Source organism: Xiphias gladius, chromosome 8, assembly GCF_016859285.1.
Source record: "Xiphias gladius isolate SHS-SW01 ecotype Sanya breed wild chromosome 8, ASM1685928v1, whole genome shotgun sequence".
Taxonomy (NCBI): Eukaryota; Metazoa; Chordata; class Actinopteri; order Istiophoriformes; family Xiphiidae; genus Xiphias; species Xiphias gladius.
The window spans coordinates 4,993,436-5,017,195 of NC_053407.1; the positions used below are offsets into that span (position 1 = coordinate 4,993,436).

At 37.3% G+C, this 23,760-nt stretch overlaps 1 protein-coding gene across 13 annotated transcripts in view; it reads left to right on the forward strand.

Annotated features, from left to right (window-relative positions):
- The first annotated feature begins 981 nt into the window (after positions 1-981).
- The window catches only part of mical2b (microtubule associated monooxygenase, calponin and LIM domain containing 2b), an 86,703-nt gene continuing 63,924 nt past the window's right edge, over positions 982-23,760 (forward strand). For 12 of the 13 annotated variants that reach the window (XR_005707939.1, XR_005707940.1, XM_040132845.1 and 9 more), the window contains exon 1: positions 982-1,208. The gene's annotated coding sequence lies outside the window, so the exon portion shown is untranslated. Of the gene's footprint in view, positions 1,209-15,985; positions 16,039-23,760 lie in introns of all 13 variants that reach the window. The other variant, XM_040132846.1, reaches the window with a different exon arrangement.

The window sequence follows — 23,760 nt, forward strand, 5'->3', positions numbered from 1 at the left end:
GTTACTGGTATTGTTAAAGTGCTGAAAGTTACTTAAGTCTAGAAAGAAACTTAAATAAATTAGCTAGATAAAATTAATAGGTTACTTGGAAGAACTTTATTCACATAAGGTCTTCCAAATCATACATTAATAGCTAAGTAAAGTAAATATTTGAAGGCTCATTAGAAAATAATTACTTTATAGGCAGCAAGCACCAAAGTTGAGTTTAGATCAAGATTGTGATGATGTAAAATTATAACAGTTTTGATGTGATATGTAGTTTTTCTGTGTCAGAATTTGGTTTGCAATATTACACTGAAAATTAGCCCACAAACCATTGTGAGATTCAACGACAACCACAGCGACAACAAATAGGAAATAAAGCTACCTTATTATATGGTTAATATCAGAACTGGCTGTATAATGTTTAACTTCTTAACAAGAAATGGTGGAGAGAAAGCTAATTAGGTAATTAGCCAGTTAGTTTGCTTAGCTTAAGTTTCACTGTAGGAACAATATAATAGGTATGGTGTGGTGTCTACCTATGTCTTTTTTATCAACCCAAACTCTCCGGTGCATATGCACCTGTAGTGTCATGCACCTGTTCCGATGTTCTTTCTGAGAAGCTGAAAAATTATATATTTTGTTAGCACTGAATAACTACAGATACTATAGGCTATTGTATGCCCAAAGTTTACTGTCAATTGTAGGGAAGAAAGCTCATGTATCATGTTTCAGCCTTTCAGATAGAAAGATAAGAAACTTTTCCTGTTATATTCACCAGCTGGTTGCTAAAATTATTAGATAGTTTTTGGCAGTATAGAGTATAAAACATAGGCCATAGACTGTGACTAGAATTAAAAAATCTAAATAATTTCTTCTACTTTACCATAAAGCTAGTCGTTGGGAGTTTCGAGTTTGAGACTTGAGAGTTTTATTCTAGAAAAATAGTAAACCGGAAGTTGAAACTTCGTCCTGTAGTCGGACTTGACGCCAGTCTACAACACTGGAGTCAACAGACATACCCCGACTATCATTTGAGGATCAGGTCTCTGAAAGAGAACTGCAGCACTGACATTAATGTGTTAACCGAACCGTGAGGATATATTGCCGACATATTGTAAATAAAATCCGGAGGACTCTAGCGGAGCTGCTATCATTTCATCGACTGTTTATTTTAAGGGACTCTCCGGTGTAAGGAGCTGACAGCCACACTTTCCTCTCTAAGCGTGAGTGCACGACTGAGCGCTTATCTGGAATGTTATTTTGAAATATTTCATATCTGACATTCAGCGCTGACTGCCAGAGAAATTATTTTCTGTCTGTACTTAACGTTTGTTTAAGCTAACTGTAATGGGACTTTGCTGCTGTTGAATTTACCCTTGACCGTAACTTCAGAGATTGTAGAGGTGCAACAGGTGATGTGGGCATGCCCCAAAAATAGGTTTAGCAGTCACTTGGTTTATAAACGTTCTTTTATTCTATGACGAGAATAAGTCAAAAAACAAATATGAACAGAAATAGTTGTTAATTTTCTTTTTTTCTTCCTCTTATTATTATTATTATTATTATTATTGACAAGCATTAACCTTATGTCATCAATTTAAATTAATTTGACAGTTTCTAAGTGTGCTATGAACTTGAGTCAAAAATATTTCACTGTCAGATAATATTCCTACTTAATCTTCAGATAAAAAGGAAGGGTGAATTAAGTCAATTCGATTTTTCCTCTATTATATACAGTTAGGTCCATAAGTATTTGGACAGTGACACAATTTTCATAATTTTGTCTCTATACACAACCACAATGGATTTGAAATGAAGCCATCAAGATGTGATTTGAAGTGTAGACTTTCAGCTTTAATTCAAGGGGTTTAACAAAAATATTGCACTTACCGTTTAGGAATTACAGCCATTTTTATGCACTGTCCTTCATTTTCAGAGTGTCAAAAGTAATTGGAAAATTGACTGACAATCAGTTTCATGGCCACATGTAGTCTGTTCCCCCATTATTTCATAGCAAATTAAGTAGATATAAGGGCTGGAGTTGATTCGAAGTGTTGAATTTCCATTTGGTAACTGTTCATAAGAACTCTCAGCATGCGGTCAAAATAGGTGTCAAAGCAAATGAAGAAAAAACAAAACAAACCTATTAAACAGATGGCAGAAACTTGAGGAGTGGCCAAAGCTTAGGCAAGCTCAGCAACATCAAAAGGCCTGGAGGACCACGGCAGACAACTAAAGTGGATTTTGGCAGAATTCTTTCCGTGGTGAAGAAATACCCTTCACAACATCTAAACAGGTCAAAAACACTCTTGAGAAGGTAGGCATATTATTGTCAAAGTCTACAATCAAGAGATGCCTTTATTAACATAAATACAGAGGGTTTACCACGAGGTGCAAACCATTGGTAACACTGAAGAACAGAAAGGGTACTTTATATTTTGCCAGAAAACATCTAATAAGCCTGCCCAGTTCTGGAACAAGATTCCTTGGACAGATGAAACCAAGATTAACTTGTACCAGAATGATGGGAAAAGAAGAAAACAGAGAGGGAAAGGAACGGCTTATGACCCAAAGCGCACCACATCATCTGTCTAACATGGTGGCAGTGTTATGGCATGGGCATGTATGGCTGCCAATGGAATGTCGTCATTGGTGTTTATTGATGATATGACTGCTGATAGAAGTAGCAGGATGAATTCTGAAGTGTATAGGACTACGCTATCTGCTCTGGTTGCCTAAGTATACTGTCTCCATCATACATGCTGCAAAGGGATAAAGTAGGGCGTCACAGAGGAGATGAAGTTGTAGAAAAGGCTCGCATTTCTGGTGCATCTGATCTTGTAGTTTTATATAGTGATATAGGCTAAGTGTGTCCCTCCTAATTTCCAGTTGATTTCTGTGTGTAGCAGGTGGCTTCATGTCCTCTGACACCTGAAATATAGTCAGGTGGAGAGGGCTTATCTGATCTTAGAACCCCCAGCTGTTGTGGACTAATGTTTCTTTAGTAGAATTGTGCCCAAAATTTCATCCAGTTTGCACATGAGTAATATAATGGATTAGTCTTCATTAGAACTGGCCTAACAACCAAACTTAATGAATGCTTCCCCATTTTTTTACATTACCCTGCCAGCAGTGCGGAGACAGAAAATTATGGTTTTTCCTGTTGATGGTCTTAGGGACAGAACTGCTCAGTGAATGTGTTATTCTGGCTTAATTCATATAGTGAAGACCGGGCCTATTTGGAGAGTCACACTTTTTTTTTTTTTTCTTGAGGCTCTGAGCTTCAGCATGTTCAATTTGAAATAAAATAATGGATACTACCTTAAAGTGGCTGCAGTGAAGCTCTGGGAGAGCATCTCCAGGGAAGATGCAAATCATCTGCTGATGTATATGGGTCAAATACTTCAGGCAGTCATTGAATGCAAAGGATTTTCCACAAAATATTAAGTATGATGATTTTGTTTGACTTCATGTGTATCTGTCCAGTTACTATTGAATTCCTAAAATTTGGGCGCTATGTGTTTTAAAGGGCTTTATCTCCCACACAGTTCTTTTTATATGATGTAGACCTACTCAAGATAAAACTGAGACTTGGTAATTTAATGTGGTACCCATTATTTTATTTCCAGTTGAATGTGCTGAAGCCCAGAGCCTGAAGAACAAAAAATGTATAATTGTCAAAACACTTCTAGTCTTGACTGTACGTGAATTATGGACTAAAGATAAATAATCATTAAGAAGAGCAATTGTTGCAAGTAGCTTACAGTTACTGAATGTGAGTGAGTGAGTGTTGGTCAGAAGCAGCCTGGTCAGCATAAAGCGCATATAACAGGTCAGAGGTCCCGGACCAATCCTTGCTAAACCTTGCTAAATTATGTTTTCAGACAGTGGTAATTGCAGAAAAAGGCTTGTGTTACCTGTTAGCTACTGGTTTTACAACATTACTACTGACTAAACCATATGCACTTTTAAAATTTCCCTACCACTCAGCTCTGCACAGTTTAAGTATGTTTTTGTCTACAATCTCAATCTTTCTTATGTGTTTTGCATGTCATTTATCCAGACACTACAAAACATCAGAAAACTGCGAGATGCAGTGAAACAGCATCCCAAAACAGTATGAAAAATTTCCAGTGGCTTTAATTTATGATTGTCATATCAGTGTCATCAATAGGATCCCTAGACCCTTTTGTAACCTCTGCACTCGTGAGGTTACAAAAGGGGTCCCATGATTAGGCTTTTTAAAATTTGTAATACATTTGCAAAAATTTCTAAAAACATATTTCTACTTTGTAACCATGGAGTATTGAGTGTAGATTAATAGGGAACAATGGCAATTATATCCATTCAGAATTAAATCTACAACACAATGATGTGTGCAAAAAGTGAGTGTTTTATGAAGCCACTTTATTGTAAATCCCAGCCAAATTTCAGTAATAACTGTCTGTGTGTTCACCAACTATGTCCTCTAGTGGGTGTTTGAGTGATGCCACAGTTTGTCTCTCTTCATCTTGATTTTCATGTTTGTGGCCCTGATAAGAGACTTCTATTGCTTGTAAATCAAAACTGAACTGAATGTTATAACAATTATATATGGAATTTATTTCGTGCTTGTGTCCAATTATACTTTGATCTTCGCTCCCTGCTGCTATGCAGCCAACCTGGAGATGTTAATCTCAGAGCATTTCTTGTTGGCATTCCTTACTTATCTGTACCATGATGCCCAAGCTGTCACTTCCTGGAATGAGAGTTTGACTTATAAGGGGGTGTCACTGCATTTGTCAGCGCAGAGGGAGAGGCAGCAAGACAAAAATACACCAGGGGGCTGAGTGTCACTGTCACTGGCTATCTAGATGGACTACTGTCAGATGAGAAGGGCCAAGTCAAGCTCCAGTATGTCAGAGGATTTTCCAAAGGTTGGGTTGAGAACCTAAATTTGCACTGTAGGGTGACTGAAATGGGGATGAAACTGAAGTCTAGACTTCAATACATAATTTGGGATTGTACAGCTCTTACACTGTATAATGCCATTATTTATGTCATTTATGATACATTCCTTAGTTAAGATTAGTAAAAGACTGGCATGCAGATTATAGGCTTAAATCTGAAACAGTGACATGAAACAATGTTTTTGATATTACATTGAATCAAATGACTGTGTAATGTGATAGAACTCTGAGAGCATGAGGAAAAGGACTCTCCGATCTGATGAGACAAAAATTTAACTCTTTAGGCAGAACTACATACACCGTTTGGCAAACACCAGGCACTGCTCATCCCCTGGCTAATACCATCACTACGGTGAAGCATGGTGGTGGCACCATCTTGCTATGGGATACTTCTCAGTGGTAGCGACAGGGAGACTGGTCAAAATTGAGGGAAGGATAAATGGAGCCGAACACAGAGAGGTCCTTGAAGAAAACCTGCTCCAGATTGCAAGCCACCTGAGACTGGGGAAACGGTTCACCTTTCAGCCCAATGATCCATAGCATACAGCCAAGACAACGCTGGAGTGGCTTCAGAACAAATCTCTGACTGTCCTTGAGCGGCCCAGCCAAAGCCCAGACTTAAACCCCATAGAAAAGTTGTGGAGAGACTTGACGATGGCAGTTTACAGATGCTTCCCATCCAATCTGTCTGTTGATATTTTTCTGCCCTTTAGTGGCCAAGCATTGATTAATGCACTTTCTTAAGTTGTGTCTCCAGAGTGCACCCAAATTCCAAAATTTTAGGTCAACCAGTTGATGTTCTGAAAGTGCACTCTCTGAGTTTCAGAACATGAACAGTAAACTGTGAGAACATGATTGTGGGTATTGATTTTGCTCTGTTTTGGCTTTGGAATTCAGCGAATTAGTGCTTTACTGAGAAAAAGCACTGGCATTTCAGCTTTCAGATTTCTCTCACTTTAGTGCCCTTTACTTTTTGTAGACTTTGAGCGTAGTTTTTGAATTAGAACAGAGCTGTCAGCACTTAAAAACAGCAGCCTATTGCTTTCCATGCTGCTTTCCAATTTGGATATGTGGACATTTAAAACTACTTCTTTAACACTGAAGTATGAGTACTATTGTTGCCATGAGCAACAGGTTTTATTGTATTGCAATACAATAATTGTGTTGTAATGCAGTCTGGAAACATTGAGAGCTTTGCAGCCAGTTTGGCCCGGCTAACGTCCTGTACACTGGCATTTCAAGGGTCTATACTTATTAGGATGAAAAATCCTGTACTTCTCAAGTATATGGGGATACATCCAAATCCTACCCCATAAAGTGGGGTCTTAAATTTAATCTAAGCCAACAAAGAATTTTGACAGTCTACTGCATTGCATGGTTATAGCAAAACCATCCGTGCAGGCTGGGTTATATATAAGATGAATGTGCAGTATTTCCAGTAAAGTTTTTATTTAGTTGTTCAATACAATATCAACAAAATCTAAAATTTATAAATCAGGATAAACTGCAGAGCTGTTGTATCAGTTGATATTTGGCTGATGTAAACAAGTGGTTGCCTGATAAATTCAAGACGGCCTTAAACATACTGTAATTGTGTCAGCCAGTTGCTGTCTAATGTGGACATACTGTCTGGGATATAATGTCACAACTGCAAGCAATTTGTAGGCTTAATCCAACCTCAAGACCTCTACAGTGTATGGTGTTAATACTGTGAGGATTAAGGCTTTGATTTCAGGCCTAACATGCACTAATTAAAGCCTGACTCATTGCAACCAAACATGTGGTGTTCAAGCCAAACTCCTACTCTCTGTGTTGTAATAAGTTCAAATACGTTCACAAACACCATACTCATAAATTCGTATTTAGTCCTCAATATCCAAAATCTTGACTTGTATCGTAAATTAAGGTAGAAAAGGAGGAAGTAGGGCTGGGGAAATAAAGCAGTAATATAATTTACAAACTCTAACTTGAATTGTATATTGGTGATAACATGATATCGTCTTACAAAATTCTCTTGTGCAAGTCAATGATGATTCCAAGTAAATTCTAATTGAAATTTAACACAAGTTATTGAAGCTTTTGTTTTACATGTTCAAGAACTGTGAACAGTAGAACACACTTGGGTCCAGAGCAATACACCTGCCATGACATAGTTGTGCTTCCTAGCAATACTAAAATAAACGTGTCATGTCTGGAGTAGGCTGCTCTACTCTTATGTTTGGGTGACGGCATAGAAAGTGCCGTTGCAGTTGAGTTCCACCTTTCTTAAAACCCTGGAATGTGCTGCACTGCCCTCATAGTGTAGTTCTGCCATTTTCTTCACATGAAGTAACATGTAAAAAAAGCGCTGTTTCAAGTTTTCTCGAAAACCGCTTATCCAAAAAGACATACAGACAGACAGCCAGAGATTCCTTCAGTTATTGTTAGATTTTTCATACATTTATCCTTTTTGTGATATATATATTAGTATTACAAATATTATTTTTGCACCTAATTTTTCTTATTTTAGCTGGTAGGTCCTGGGTTAGACTTTATATTGGTTTAAATTATGTTCCGGTCAGTGTTAATCCAAAAATACAATATAGCAGTGTTCAAAAAAACCAATTTTGTTGAATTATAGACACTTAGAATTGAGTGAGATATTTAGGCCACACTGCAAAAACACAGCTGTAGGAAAATCTAGGTTGGGTTAACATCACAGGTCTTAATGCTCATTAATGTTTATTTCTTCAAACCTGTTTAAATACAAATTTTCAAAAGTAAAGTAGCCAATGCCTGTGCAAAAAGACCTCTGTCTTGAAAGAAATCGTATCTAAATGTGGAAAAGAATAGTTCATGAACATGGCAAAAGAAGTCATATTTGTGTGACGATACATCAGTGATTTAATACCTGTGAAAAATGTTATGCTGAGGAATAATTACATATGTCTGACAGTTAATCATTTTTGGAGGATCAGAGAATAAAGGTAAATTTTCTTTAGTTTCCTATTAACAAAAAAAATTGATGTCAGCAATGCCAATTTAGGCTTTGTTACTAAACCTTTCCTTTTATAGACATTTGGACACTTCCCCTTGCTTTGGTACAACCTGTGTACCAAAGGTGAGAAGCAACAGTATACCTGTATTAGTAAAACTGATGACTAGACACTGACTGATAGGGTAAAGCCTTAAAAGAAATCTTTACCCCCAACTCTGAGATTTGACTGGCTGATGAAGACAGATAGTTATCTGGTTCCTTGTATCTGTTGAGTTACACTGCAAACTGCTGTTAAAACCTCCTTCAGAGTTCTTGGGGACAGTATCATTCTTTACTTAATGGTTAAGTATATAAAAATAGTATTGTCTTTAGATTAAGTGTGTTGGTACCAATACATCAGTAGTATTTTTAGTTTTAATCTCAACTCCAGAAGACTAAAAGAGAGAGCATTTTTTAGGAAGAGAGTAGAGAAGATATGAATATAAATAAAACTGAAAATAAAGAAAAAGATAATAGAATTAGATATAGATAATAAATAAATTATGTTACCTTTGTTTTACTGTATGAACTTGAGTGTTATTGTATTTTTTTGTTGAAAAGATATTTGGTGGTGTTTTCTACTGCATATATCAAAAATCATGCTAAAAGAAAAAATAAGGCTCTGTTTTGTTTTGTGTGTCACAATTTTGAGAAACAAGGTCATGACCCAGCAGCAAACATAATCAGTTTTGGGTTTGATCTTTAACTGTTGATTTAAATGTGGAATTCCTAAGGGATAAAGTTTTCTCCAAAGTCAACACTTTTTAAAGAGCAACATATCACTTCCCTGCCAGTTTCTTGTGTTATGGTGACTGTCGCGGGGGTGTATTTGTGTTTCTTGTTCACACAAAAACAGGTCTGTCTTTGTGAATTTTTGCTACTGCCTCTGGCCTTGGTAAATAAAAAGGGATGTTCACATGTCCAGAAAGTCATATGCTTAGTCTGTAAAGGCTTTGAGATGTGTTTCATTGTACTAATTACTTTTTTTCTTCTTTAAAATAATAGTTTTACATTTTTAGGAAATTCACTTTCTTGCCAGAATTGAGAAGATACTAGATCCATAAACTACTCATGTCTGTATGCTAAATATGAAGTTAGAGCCAAAAGCCTTTTAGTTTAGATCAGCATGAAGACTTGAATCATTGTGAAACAGCTAAACTCACTCTGTTCAAAAATCTGCCTATCAACACTTCTAAAGCGGACTAATTAGCTCAGTGTATTAACATGTTCATCAATAATTAGTTAAATTAACTACAATAATTACAGCCACAAATTGTTTATTTTTCTGTCAAAGTGCAGATTAACAAATAAGATACATAGCATAGCACAGTAGATGTATAACTTAAAGATATGTGACAATAATGAAATTAATGATAAAACTAATAATTATAATAGAGTGAATAATACAAGTAATAAAACTAAATATAATAATAGTTGTTAATCATAATATTTGAAGCAGTTGTTGTAGAGCAGAATCATGGGATCAGTAGGTGGTTTGCAGTCACAGATCCAGACTCTCTAGCACCAGGGGCAGAAATACCTGCAGAGAGCGACAGGAGGAGAGAAGAGAGAGATGACACAGCACAAAACTACGGTAGAGAAAAGAAGTGAAGTTGGTAACGAGCATTGGTGCCATATGATTGTGTACAGATGGAGAGGAAAAGGAGGAGAGAGGAGCTTGGTGCATCATGGGAAGTCACCTGGCAGTCAAGGCCTATAGCAGCATAACTAAGGGGTGGTTCAAGCCAAGCCTGAGCCAGTCCTAACTGTAAGATTTATCAAAAAGGAAGGTTTTAAGCCTACTGGAGAGGGTGTCTGCCTCCTGGACCAAAACTGGAAGGTGGTTCCACAGTAGCGGAGCCTTATAACTGAAGGTTCTGCCTCCCGTTCTACTTTTGGAGACTCTAGGAACCACAAGCAAGCCTGCGTTCTGGGGTACTATGAGCTCTTTTTCAGATATGATGGTGTCAGACCATTAAGGGCTTTGTAGGTGAGGGGGAGGATTGCAGAATGCAGAAAAAAAGGACAAACTTTCAAAGGAGAAATTTGATCTCTTTTCCTAATTCCTGTCAGTACTCACGCTGCAGCACTCTGGATCAGCTGGAGAGTATGTAAAGATTTGTTGGGAAAGCCTGATAATAAGGAATTACAATAATCCAGCCTAGAGGTAACAAAAGCACGGACTACTTTTTCTGCATCTTTTTGAGAAAGGATGTGCCTGATTTTTGCAATGTTACGTAGGTGAAAAAAGGCTGCCCAGAAGTTTGTTTTATGTAGGAGTCAAAGAACATATCCTGATCAAGGGCAATGCCATCTAGACTAACTATATCATTAGATAATGTGTTCCTGGGGTGTTCAGTTTTGTCTGAGCAGAAAAGTTGCTGGTCATCCAGGTCTTTATGTCCCCTAAGGCATGCTTGAAGTTGAGCTAACTGACTGGTTTCACTAGGCTTGATTGACAAATAAAGTTGGTATCATCAGCATAGCAATGGTAGTTTATGGAGTTTTTCCTAATAATATTGCCTAAAGGAAGCATATATAAGGTGAATAGCACTCGTCCAGGCACAGAATCTTGTGGAACTAACTTTTGACTCTATGGACGATTTATCGTTAACGTGCACAAAAATCGATCTGATAAATAGGACCTAAACCAGTTTAGAGTGGTTCCTTTAATGCCAAAGCAATTAAAAGACAAAGCAATACTACATCTGCAAAGCTCAGTTTTTACTAAAAAATATAGATAATATACCAAACAAATCAACAAACTGTCGGCAGTGTTGATGTGATGTGTTTCCTGTTGAGCATATTACCAGAACAGCCACCATGTTTTTTCAGTCTGAAAATCAGCAGCAAAAACTTACAACAGTCCATCTGTTAAAGTGTAGGAAAGACTTGTTGGTGTCTGAATGAAAGCAGTAAGTGTCAGTCATCTATTGTTCTTCTGTCTCAAGCAATTTCCTATTGAGTTTTGCCAGAACAAAGATTAAAGAGGTAAAGTTGTAGGATTTAGTCATAAAGTTGTGGCAGCAGGTTCAGCAATTATCCTCCTTTAATGTAATCTTCTTTTCCATCCTCATTTGTCATATTGTCAACAGTCACCTTTCTTATGCAGTTCTCTTCTTGCTGAATAAATCTAGTTTCAAACTATAATTTGATTTTCAAAGTACAACTGTATATGAGCATTTTCAGGTGGTTTGCCTGGGTTTGGTTGGTTTTACAGAGGCTCTGCAGATAGAACCACTTTCAGGCTTAGGTGAGGTCAGACTTAAAAAATGGTATGACCTCACTGATGAGGCAAATAGTATGATGAACTCCTGTCAGATTCGTCATAGTGCTTTGTCAGTCCTACTTAGACAAGAAGAGAACAAATCTTAACCCCTGCTGCTATCTGGCCATTACTTGCCATTGAAACTGTAAATAAAACTAAGGTTTTATGACAAGTTAAAACTAAGGTGTTCCCTTATGGCTTCATTTAATGTTGCCTTCATGTTCAGTATTGTTTTCATTGTGGATATCTTAGCATGCAGGGCTTTGAATCTTCAGCTGCGAAGAGAACTTGTGCAGACAGCCTATTTTGGTAGCCAATAGCCATGAGCTATGTAGCCTGATTCTAGTTGCCTGAACCATTCTGCCTAGAATTTCTGAAATGTAATGGTATTTGAAGTTATATTCCAGGTAAAATATTCTGGAAAAGACAGGTAATATTAGCAAGTTTTATAAATGGGTCACTTTTCATATATTTGCACATACACGAAATGTAGAATTTAATACACGCATCTAACAAAGGCCAAACTGATTTGCCCATTGTTGAGCTAAAAAAAACAATGGATAAAATGTACACAGTAAGTCATTGATGCAACTTTTTTGACTTAAAGGTCATTGAAATTTTTACTGTACGTGCCTTTATATGAAGCACTTGTACATTTACCTATTACCAAGTGGAATCATCTAGTAAGACAGCAAACACTGTGTGTTGGTTCGGGATTGAGTCTGTGACCAAAGTCATAAAATGCAGCTGCCCTCCTAAGGCCTCATAAGACCTCTTACATGTCTAGTCAAGTGAGAACTCAACTCAAACATGGCAGCAGTGTCTCAGATGTTGACTTGTACAGATTACATACTGTATACTTTAGACCAGGGTGTAACCTGAGAGATGTTTATGTCCAACAGCCAGGATTTGTGTTAAATATACTGTTCTCCTTCTGGTCTTTTCTGGACTGATTGTAAAATATGAATATCATAGGAGTAAAAATTATTTAAAAAAAAAAAAATACTGTATGTTGATTGGCTTTCACTGTCACGCATGCCAATTTATTTTAAAGTCACAATGGCATTAAAAAAAATGTTTTTAATTTCAACGGTTTTGGATCATGGTATACATACATTTTAGCATACAACTTGCCGCTGTTTTCATGCTATTCCACTGATCATCAGTTGGTGTCAGTACTGGGAATGACAAATGTAGCAATGCACCAACAAAGACAGTGAAGTAGAAGACTGCCAGCTAGCAAACACGGATGTAAACCATGAAGCATTTACAATATTTTAAAAATTGGCTTTGCAAATGTTTTATGAGGAATGAAATGCTTTTGACATTGTTACTAGGCATCAAGGATAAACAGTTATTTTTTTATTTATTGGTACCCCTGAATTTGAAGCAAGGAATTTAGAATTTCTTCAGAAATAAATGCAAATTAACAATTTTTGTATAATCAGAATGTTTAATAAAATGTCAAGTTACACAACAACAAAAAAACAAATAAGACTCACCTGTGCTTAATTTTCAGTGTTCACATGACCTGAATGAATGATGGTTTTACTGCATGAAAAGGGGCTGATTGTTTCCAGTTTCTTTTTCACAATGGTGGAGTCAAGAGAGCTGTCTGAGAGCATCAGATATGCTATTATCACAAAACATAATTCGAAAGGCTACAAGGCAATCGCCAAACATTCTGAAATCCCTGCTTCAAAAGTTTGAAATATTATCAAGAAGTTTCACAGTCATAAAACGGTTAAGACGCCTCCAGGATGTGATGCTAATATGAAACTCAGTGAGAGAAGTATGCGAGGGTTGATGCGGATTGTGGAAAAAACACGACACAAGGCATCTAAATAGCTTCAGGATTACCTAGAGCAAACTAGATTGGTGGTTATGGCATGTTCCATATAACACACTAAACCAAGTAGCTCTCCATGGGCGAAGGCCAAGGAGGACACTACTATTGATTAAAGGCACAAAAGGCAAGAGTAATGTTAGCAAAAAAAAATCATAGATTAGCTAGCCACTATCTTTCTGGGATAATGTTCTATTGACAGATGAAACCAAAGTAGAGCTCTTTGGGCATGCAGTGATTCAGTTTGTTTATAGGTGATGAAATGAAGCCCATAAGGAAAAGAACACCCTACCTACAGTAAAACATGGTGGAGGTTTTATCATGCTGTGGGGCTACTTTGCTGCCTCTGGTACTGTAGGCATTGAATGTATCAAAGGAATGATGAAATCAGAAAATTACCAAGGCCTTTTAGACCAAAATGTGTTACCCAGTGTCAGAAAACTAGGTTTGACGCAAAGGTGTTGGGTCCTTCAGCAGGACAGTGATCCAAAGCACACATGCAGCAGCACAAAAGAATGGTTATAAAGAAAAAGATACACCGTTTTAAACTGACCAGCAATGAGTCTTTACATAAATCCCATTGAAAACCTTTGGAGAGAGCTGAAATCTTCCATTGCAAAAATGACTCCTTCAAACTTAAGAGCTTGAACACATAACAGTGGAAGACCTTCAGAAACTACCAGCAGACAGATGCAAGAATCTTCTAGATGGCTACAAGAAATGTTTAGAAGCTGTCATTGTTGCCAAAGATTCTGCAACCGAAAATTAGTCATGGTGCCAATAACTGAGTCTGGGGTACATTTTGTGTTTGTATTATTTCACTATTATGAAAGTTTAGTTTTTTTATTTTCTTTTGTTTAGTGACCTTGGACAGTTTAATAAATATTTTGACTATACAGAATTGGTTAATTTGTATGTATTTCGGAAGAAATTCAGGGGTGCCAATAATTTCAACCAGGACTGTAACATAATGCCCTAATGAACTGCATACTGTCATTTAATATTTTTGAATTTAAATCTAACTTACAAGCTTACTTGCAACCGCACAGATATGCACATGTGCATTTTTGTCTCTATTCTGTACTTTAACATTAATTACCCATTCCACTGTGCTGTGGTCCCCCACCGAGGGAATAACAAATATGTAGCTGATGAGGGGTTTGCTCCCCCTTAGACCCGCTTATCTGTAGGTTAAGTATGGGTGTGTCACTTTCAGACAGGTACCAGTCTGATGTGGCTTATAGATATTCACGCAAAAGTTTCCCCTCCTGAATGGCTGATGGCAGTGTGAGCAGCTAGTGACTTTGTTTGTATGTTCTTTAATCTGTCTCAGAGAGAGAGAAAATCTAAAATGGGGAAAAAGCATAATTTTGTAAATTGAGCCCAGCCTGTTAGAAGGTGCAGTTTCAGCAACATAGGGCATTGAATTATTTCAAACTTGTTTATTTTTTACTACAAACTAGCTAAATTAAAAAAATATATATACATATTTGCTGGATGCCAAACTTTTTCATGTTAAAAAATTTGAAATGGTTGAAATATTGAAACAGCTGAAGTTGTAGTGTAGTTGTAGTTGAAGTGCACTTCAAAATGCAACTACTGTAAGAAGTTGAAATAGCAGGTAAACTGGAAGTGCTGAATGAGTTGTAATGTCATTTTTGGATTTAAGTACTCAGTGAAGAAATCAATATTTGGTGTGACCACCCTTTGCCTTCTTCTCCTAGGTACACTTGCACACAGCTTTTCCAAGTATTAAGTAAAACACAGACTGAGACTTGATGATGTTAAGATCAGGGCTCTGTGGGGGCCATACCATCTGTTGCAGGACTCCTTCTTGTTGCTGAAGATAGTTCTTTATGATTCTGGGGGTCTTTTTCATGCTGCAGAATGAATTTCGGACTGATCAGGTGCCTCCCTGATGGTATTGCAAACTTACAGTCCATCCTTGCTTACACACATGCAGTATCTTCTCTATCTTGTATCGTAGTTTTTCTGTTATGCTACCGGTCAAAAGATTTAGAACAGCCCCATTTTTCCAGTTTTTATTGAAATCTAAGTAGTTCAAGTCCAATGAATAACCTTAAATGGTGTAAAGGTAAAAAGTAAAATCTGTGTTACTGCTCCCTCTGATGTATTATTAGGACAATACTTTTCTGCGGGAAGTAGTATTGAATATAGCTATCAGAGTGGTGAAAAAAAGGCAAGCAACAAATGAAGACAGACTGGTTGGTCAGGGGTTCATCCTACAGCAAAATAATCACCCAAAACATTAGAAGAAAAGATCTAGACGGTGGCTTCACATGATGGAAGACTGGCACAATCTCCAAACCTTAACCCCATGGAGCTGGTTTAGGAGGAACTGGACAGAAGGTGAAAGCAAAGCAGCCTACAAATGCAACACATTTTTGGGAACATCTGCAACAGTGTTTGGATGAACTTTCTGGATGAGTCAAAAATTTAGATTAAATTCAGTTCAACAAGAAGTTTCCGTGATAACTTGTTTTTAAAATCTCCAATTGTTTATTTGTTTTATGCTTTAATTTCAGAACCACAGAGACTTTAAATTATCTAAATTTAATTTAACAAAACTGAGGTGTTCTTAAACTTTTTACCAGTATTTTACATGTTCAGAGTTTTTCTCCAAACTGACAAGTCAAGATTGGATGGGTCACACTGGAAACTGGTGCTAGACTTTGACAACTGAACTCTGTTCAGATTCAATATCATTGAATATGATGAAGATTTAAAGCAAAGGTCATACAAATAATATTCATTATTATTATTCAATTCTGTGTTATTAAAAACAATTGTAGCTTGTTTATAACGAATTCATGCGTAACCCTAACCTTAACCTAACCTCAATTCACACCTTACACCTAACCTTAACCATGACCTCAGAAATTACGTTTTTGCCTCATTAGGACCGGTCTTTGGTCCCCATTTGGACTACCAGTCCCGAAAAGGTCCCAAAGAGGTAACAAAAAAATGCATACACACACACACACACTCATTCACAGGCTATTGACTTTACACAACTAAAGTTCTGCTATGTTGTAAGTGATTAGCAATCACTAGTGACCGCTTATAGCCTTAATTATAAGTTTTCTGTTCTGTTCTGCACTGTGCTTTATTTATGTAAGAATTTACAGAGACAATGTAACATTTATCATAGTGACATAAAAATTGCTTTTATGTTTCATGGCATTTTTTGACTGTACTTAAGAATACTTTTGAACAACTTATCTGTGACTGAAGGTAGAAATCCACAGACAGTAGAATGGAGAATGCACCTGATACCTGTCAGTGATCTTTGTTTAGTATGCTAGAGTTTAGTACAAATCCCGTTTCATAATATTAACCAATCACAGCTCTTCCTTTGCACACCTGATTTAATTTGAGGTTGGATTCCAAAAATGGAGTTGAGGGGGGGGGGAGCTTGGACTTTCTTTGTTTCCCATTTACAGAGCCAGGGCTGTGTAGGACCACTGGATTTTGTCTTAGCACACATACAGAACGGACAGGCAGCAGATCGTGAGGAGATATTCACTGAATTTGACAAAAAGTGTATTGGATTAGAAGCGCTGACTATATCTTTTAAAGAGGGTAAATAAAGTTGTCCAAGTTAGTGAAATCAGAAGTTTGTTAACCATTGCTTTTCTGTAGAGCAGTTTATACTCCAACAGAAGAGGTTAAATAAAAGTGGTACGATACGAAAAGTACGATAGCTTCCTCCATTTTGGACTCCCAATCCATTCAACGTTCAGCAGTGTCACAACAGCACAGATTCGCAGATAAAAGTTAACCCAACTTGAACTTGATACAAAAAGTTCTTCCAGACTTACTGTGCCCCTGTGAGCGAATTCACTAATTGTGGTGATTCCAGTGGAATAAAATTTATTTGCAGTGACATTGATTGCAGTGACATTGTTTTTTGACATTTTGCCTTTATTTGACAGTGTAGAGAGAGACGGGAAACATGGGGAGAGAGGGATATGACATACAACAAAGGTCAGCAGCCAGGAATTTTGAAATTGAAATGAAAGCCAATGAAATTTTGCCATTTTGAAGGCTCTTTCCTAAACAGCAGTAGTGATAACTGAGACACTGATAACCACAATGCAAGAGGACTCAACTGTCTACTCGGGACAAAGTTCAGGGTTCCACAAAAATCAAGGTCTTTACTTGGAAAAGTTTGGTACATAGGCAGGCAAAACAGGGTGGGCAAACAAATCCAAAAAGGGCTGTGCAAAAGACGAGATCGAGACAAGGCTATGAAACAAACAAAAACCAGGAAACTGTCACTAGGAGAAGGCTCGAACGCTTGTCAGAAAGAACGAAGACAAACCGGCACAGAGGAAAGGGAGCACAGAGACTAAATATGCTAGGAGAGGGGAGACAATTGGACTCAGGTGGGAAACACACTAGGGCAGGAAGTGGGGATCTGAAATGAGATTAAGAGTTAGTGACACCAAAATAAAACAGGAAACACTAAAACAAATGACAAAACTACGAAAAACAAACCTACGGAGAAGAGCAGGACATGACAATAGGCAAACTAGGAATTTTTTGGAATCAGCTTCTCAGTATTGAAACAAACACTTTAGTGTATGAATGTGATGAAAATTGTTTGAGATGTTCTGCCTGTGTTGCAGCTCTTCTGCGAGAATTCATTCCAGGATAAATGAAAGCCGAAACATGCTTTCATTGTTTGAAATATTAAAAATCAGAAAACTACTCCAGACAGTTTTGCTTTCCTATTGCATATTGTATTGATGGAACAGACTATGGATCATTCGCAGGTTACAGCATAATTCAGTTCCCTTAAGTATATGAGTCATTTAAGATGGTTATTAACGTAGATGACTGCCAATGACTCAAAGGAGATTGTAATAGCTACCCTCTTTTGTCTTGTGGACACTGCCCCCTGGAAATGAAAAATGTTAGTTTTATGCAAAAACAGTTTGACACGTTGCATGTTTACTAAAATATGGTGAATGAAGTGTGTCTTTGTCTGTAGCCAAGTGACACAATTCTCCTGCTCTGCTTCTGCTGCTCAACCTCTATGCTACAGTTCCTTGTACCTCAGGTGATTGGTAACCTGTTTCAGTGCTGTGTAATTTTATAAACATTCCTCTTACTCTAACTTCCTGACATGATTTCTCCTGAATTCTGACTGGAGTCACTTGAAGCTTGTAATAATAACAATAAAGGTTACCATCCCACTATCCCAGTATACAGTAAGCCAAAGTCTGCAATATTCACCTGCTAGCACTAGCACTAGCATCCAAACTCACAAACAAGCCCTTTTGTGGTAACGTTAGACCAAACCCCAGCAGCAGTCGCTCGTGTCTGCCTTTCAGTCATTACCCGATTACGATAACAGCTCAAAAAGAAGTGAGGACATAACGAGCACAATTTCATATTTGTAGGAAAGACATAATGACAGTTAAAATGGTGGAAAAACTGGGTTTCAAAAGCTAATGAAAGTGGTTGACTCAGAGTATAAAGTCACAGGATGGAAACATTTTTCAAAAACAGTGATGCCTCAGCTTTATGCAGAATGCAGGGGAAAAGTGGAAGAGCAGCTTTACAAGCTTTACCACCACTACTATATAGTTGTAATGAATATAAATGTTGTACCATGCTGGTTGCGGAGAGTATCATATTGATTCTAATTCAATCTTAAAATGAATATACCCCTTGAAATTTTATTTAAAAGGTTCCCTGTAAAGTTTTCTTGTAGATAAACAATTCAGTGGTATTCACCAAATTGTGTGTATCCTTGAGATTGTGCAAATATATAGAGTAAATATTTTTTATCATGGCAACAAGACTAAACCCAGGCTGCTGAAAAGGCAGCTATGAACACAACAGCTGGCATTGAGTGAGACATGGCAACAGAGGGAGAGACAGAGAGAGACAGAACAGTGAAAAGTCCATTTATTAATTAATTTGCAGTTGATAAAAAGGCAAAGGCATTTATCCTTCCCTTTCCCACTGTGTTTCATGTAAATGTTTTGATTGGTTTTAATTTCGGAATGGTTCCCTCAGACTCTGAATTGGTCATTGGCGTTGTGATGATGATTTTGAGCAGTGTACCTGCAGTCTACCCCTACTGATTGCAGGTTGTAGTCATATATTGACCTAAAAAAAGAAGGAAATAATCAGTCACGATGAGATGACAACTTCTTAAAACTAAGAGTGATAGCTCAGTGGTATGTTTTCACTTTACTCTGTTGAATACTATGCATATAGAAAAATGTTCAATTAATGGTTGGTTATTGTTTATTCAGCTGGAGGCAAACATCAATTAATATGTTACACATTTTCTCTCCTTAAACCGTGATTGTTTTTGTAAACTAGTCTATTAAGCTGGACAGATGAAGTAAGTTGTAAGCAAAGTTTTGAAAGTGATATGTTGTTAAAATATATAGTTTTAGAGAAAAATGTAAAATTTGAGGATATTGTTCTCAATTATAGTGTTAAGGAGAATGAACGCATTAATGAATTGGATAATATGAATAACTAAGCAGTTGCCATGCATATCTTGTGCAGGCTGTTTTTTATTGTTTTGTTTTGGGGGGGGGGGGGGTGTTGAGGCTATATCCCAGACTGAACTGTGCTGTTTGAGTTGCCATGACCTCAGTGCCTCCTGGACGTCTATCTCCATCATCACCATCTTCTCACCACTCACTGGATCTTCATCAGCGTCAGACTTCATCTCCGCTATTCATCATATTCCGCCTTCTTCATCATCTTCGTCCTTTAGAGCCAGGATGGACATTTTCTCTTCTAAAAGGCAAAGTGCTAAACTTTTTTTAGGAAATTGTCTTTGTGATTCTTGTATAAAATTTCACTTATCGGTGCAGGTTGACTGTTTAGGATAGCTATTCACTCACTGGTATAGTAATAACTGCAACACACACACAAAAAAAGATTGACACACGTCATTTACACACATCATTCATTGGTGATTGACACCACCAATGAATGACAGGGTTGTATATTGAGGCATCCCTCAGGCATCAATTGTAGAGAGACTTCTCTGTCAAACAAAATTACTGAAACAATGAAGAGCCAGCCCCAACAATGTTTCCCTGCCAACACAACAACCGAGCTCACTGCCAGGCCAGCCAGTGGTTGGCTCCTCGGTATCAGTGCAGTGTGTATCTTAAAACAGGAATTAATGGCAGTGTTAGGCAAGAGTTGAATTTCAGATGTGCATTTTATTTTTAGATGCTGCTGTCGTCACTGCCACTATATAACTATTAGCAGGCTAGCACTTGACCAGAAAGTGCTAGCCTGGGGCAGATGTCACTGATCTTAACGCTGATACCTAACCTTAACATCTATTGGATGGAATCCTTGGAAGTTAGAAATGGGATGTTTTTAAATCACTTATATGGTCATTATAGTCATGGAAGCTGTAATAATCAGATGAAACACATTGGCTGAGAAGAATGAGGAAAAGGAATGACAGAAAATTATTTTCTACAACATTGTCCTTAAATGATAATTTTTGTCTCAATTTTGTGATCTATTACAATATAGCAGAAAATAAACATTCACTGAAAAGCAGATTGGAATGAAAACATCTATTCCAAAGGTTTTGAAACTGAAGTACACCTCCCCAGGGGGTGCAGGGGAGTTGCAGGGTGGGCAAAGAAGGAGAGATGTAGGGCAAAAATACTGCATGGGGGTGCATCAATCATGCTGTGGCCTCGTGTTGCAGCCAGTGGCATGGGGAACATTTCACTGGTCGAAGGAAGAAAGGATTCAATTAAATACCAGCAAATTTCTGGGGACCAAACATCACACTGTTTTGTAAAAAAGCTGAAATGAAAAGAGGATGGCTTTTTCAACAGCATAATGATCTTAAACACACCTAAAAATCCACAATGGACTACCTCAAGAGGTGCAAGCTGATGATTTTGCCATGGCCCTCAAAGTCCCTGATAGATGGACCTCAAGAGAACAGATTAAGCAAGATGACCAAAGAATCTTGCAGAACTAGAAACCTTTTGCAAGGAAGAATGGGCGAAAATTCCCCAAACAAGAATTTAAAGACTCTTAGCTGGCTACAAAAAGTGTCTACAAGCTGTGATACTTGCCAAAGGGGTGTTACTAAGTACTGACCATGCAAGGTGCCCAAACTTTTGTTTCCGGCACTTTTCCTTTTTTTTTAAATTTGAAACTGTAAAAGATGAAAATAAAAAAGTAATCTTGCTTGAAATATTAAAGAAATCTGTCATATTTAACTTTATTAGTTCATCTTTTAATCGCGTAGCCTTTCACAGTAACAGAAATTTTGACCAGAGGTACCCAAACTTTTTCATGTCACTGTAATAGTTATTTCAGCATACTTTTAATCATGCCAACTGGCAGAAATGTGAACAAATATAGCAGCATTATTCTTCCTGTTTACGTTGTTCAAGGCCTTATTGAAACTGGAGTTCCAAAACTTAGCACAGTCTCACTTTTGCCTCTGAAGGGGGTCCTACAGTGTCAGACATTGAAAACTTCTGTCTATTCCAACTGTCAGGTGGAATGTAAGAAATTACAGCCTCTGAAATGTCAATTCATGTCTAAGCAATTAATGTAATTGAAATGTTAAGTAATGATTAGTAAGTACTAAAAGCAGTTGAACTGTCAGATGAACTGTAAACAATGAAATTGATTGATTTTTCAGTTAAAGTTGAAACATCAAAGATGGCTTAAGTTTGTGCGCTGTAAATAAGTGGAGTTTCTGTTGATATGTAGAGGCTGAAGCAGTTGAACTATCATTTAAAGAGTCAGAGATGAAAGCAATTGAAATGTCATTTATTGTAAATGATACAAGTTATTACTTCAGTTGAAGATACATACAATATCTCCATGTGTTGTGCTGATCTCCCACTCAGCTGCAAACGTGCCTGGAAATGCAGACTGATATAAAGATACTAATACTCCCTGACACCCACATACACACACACACACACACACATAAATTTGGAGACAGATACCAACTTAACTACTTCCTGCACAGAGACTCCCAGAATGTTGTATATAATGTCTTGTCATCAGCACTAAATACAAGTAGGGCAGTAGGTCTCTGAACTGATATCAGGATGTTATTTCCAAAAAAATTCCTTGAATTTCCTCTTTCCAAATCATTGTGTCTTATATAGTAGTTTTCTTTTCTTTTGGAATATGGACAAGACCCAAAAGGATGAATAATATAGGACAGGTATTCTTATTTTCTTATTCTTATTTTTGTAAGCAGTTACGCTCCAGTGGCCAAACAAATGGATTTACTGAAAATTTGATTATGTTCAGTTTCAATCAGTTGTCCAGAAAACACAGAGCAAAGCTCTGGAAAAATTTTTTGTGGCTACGTCTGGAATAGCATGAAAGGTCTAAGGGTTACCAGTTTGTGTTTGTCTGTAGGGGCTAATAGTAATTGAGAGGCTACTGTCAGCTGCCAAGTAGCAAAGATCTGAGACCTCCATTTTGCCACTCAAGGACTTAAAGGGAAAGTGTTGGGTGTGCGTGCGCAATGGTATATGTGACTAGCACAAAGTAAAAGACCGACCAGGTGTTGTCCTTATGCAACATGCACTTTCTTTTGCCAGGACGCACACTTGCTTGCACACAGAAAAAAACATCCACAGGTTTTCAGGGGATTTTGTTCCAGTCCTATTGGACGTTGTGTGCGTACGTTATGCATGTATATGCAGGTGCTTTTCTGTGTGTGCGTGTTAGAGAGCGAAACAGTATCCTTCTCCCAGCTCCTCCGGGAGAGCAGATTTCCTCACTGTAATAGTGAGAATAATGCTGAGAGGCTTGCAGCGATCAGGATCTGATACTCAGTATTATCCAGGAAATGCTTTGTATCAATTTCATATAACTAGAGAGTCTGTTTTTGGGTAGAGATTGGGATATAAAATGAATTCATTGGTCAATAGTTTATTAGGTAAAGCATTATATTCAGACAAAAAGGTGAAATTTTCTGAAGAAAATGTGTGCTTGCATACTCTTAAAAATTGCAGATACAAACACTGTAAACAAGTTAAATGTCTTAAAATGTTATTTGTTTGCATGTTAATTGATATATGCAATACCAGTTTAAGTTGAGGCACTTACTTCTGTTGTAGTTGTATTTGAAGCACCAAAAAGGTCAGAAGTGTCAGTTAGTGTTAGACTCTAAACCAGCTGAAATCTGTTGAAGTGTAATGCTGAGAGCTCTTGAAATTTAGTTTCGAGTTCAGTCCCTCAGGGCAGCTGAATGGTCAGTTTTTATATAAACACTGAAAGTAGTTAAAACAAGCAAACTCATCAAAAGCAGCTGAAATGTCGATTCATGTTTGAGTTGAAGTTGAGGCGCCAGAGATAGCTGAAGTGTGTGCCCTGTACGTATTGTAAGCGTCAGTTTTGTGAGGAGTGAAGGCGGTTGAAATGTCAGTTATCGTATTTCATCTGTCAGCTGAAGAGTAGCAAATAATACAAGTGTCAGGTGATAAGTATTGTATGGGCTGAAAGCAGTTGAAATATCATTTAACTAGATGGCACTGAAATCAATTGAACCATCAGTTGAAATGCAAGATTTGATAGCAGTTGAACTGTCAATTGAACTGTAAAAAATGAAAGCAACTAAATTTCAGTTGAAAATATATATAAGATTGTGGATCACTGAAAATGAGCACTTTATGAATATCTA